Source organism: Mizuhopecten yessoensis, unplaced genomic scaffold (assembly GCF_002113885.1).
Source record: "Mizuhopecten yessoensis strain PY_sf001 unplaced genomic scaffold, ASM211388v2 scaffold10403, whole genome shotgun sequence".
NCBI classification, from domain to species: domain Eukaryota; kingdom Metazoa; phylum Mollusca; class Bivalvia; order Pectinida; family Pectinidae; genus Mizuhopecten; species Mizuhopecten yessoensis.
This window is the reverse complement of record NW_018408529.1, coordinates 111037-112266: the sequence shown is the minus strand read 5'-3', so window position 1 is coordinate 112266 and position 1230 is coordinate 111037.

Below are 1230 nucleotides of genomic sequence, written 5' to 3'. Positions count from 1 at the left end.
GACTACTATGTTTGTTAAAGTGAATGACTTTGACTTATATTCAAGGTCACAGGGGTCAAATTTGTTTAAAATCTTTAAACAACCTCTTATGAATAACCATGGGTCCCAGGATGTTTATACTTTGCAAGTTGCATCCTGAGATGAAAGCCTATACAATGTGTTCAACATAATGACTTTGTTCGACTTTCAATCACAGGGGTGAAATGTTTAAAAAAAAAATAACAGGGTCTTTTGAACGAATTTTAATCATAAATACTGATATTTTGCCTGTAGCTTTATTTTAGATCACTTTTAAGGTTACAAGTGTGAGTTTTATACCAGGTGAGCGATGCAGGCCCATTGGGCCTCTTGTTGCTTCTAACTAGGTGCTATTAAAATTTTGAGCCTTATTTAATAAATCATTGATTTACGCTTTTACTTGTTTCTTTTAACCAAGAACAGAAGACATACAGTTACCAAATTTGTTCAATACAGACCCCTTGGGTCAAAATTGGAGTCACACCCATTTATTTCAGTTATCCTGTTCACAGGGTCCAATAATAATAGAATTACCAAGGGGAATAACTATGTACGTTATGGTCAAATTGGTCCGGTATTCAAACTCATCCAAGATCTCATTGATACAAAGCTGCATACAAAGTTTCATCAAAATCGGTTCATATTTACTGAAGTTATTGTGTTCACAAGGAAAAATTAATGGACGATGCAGCAAGGTCACTCAGACCGACGAAAAGTATGAATTGGCCCCTGGATGACAGTCCTAATTCGAATTGGATGTCAAGTGACCATTAAGGCCCATGGGCCTCTTGTTATTAATGTTTTTATAGCTTTTGTCATAATCTAACTCGGGGTCTAATACTAAGTTGAAATCTCCACATATAATAAATTTGTCATTTCCAAAAACATCAATTGTGTCAGTTAAAATATCAAAAAAATAGGTGTGTCTGTATTTGGGCCATATAGCGTGATCAATAATTTCAAAAATATTAATCATAAGAATAGCTTCCCCCACAAGGGTCAAATATGTTAAAAACCTTCAAACGACTTCTTCTTAATAAGCAAGAGGCCTAGGGTGATGATATTTGACCAGTTACATGCTGGGATGAAGGACTACCAAATTTGTTCCAACAAATTAACTTCACCCATTTTCAAGGTCACAGGGGTCAAATATGTTGAAAACATTTAAACCACTTCTTATCCATAACTAAACACCCTTGGATGATGATATTT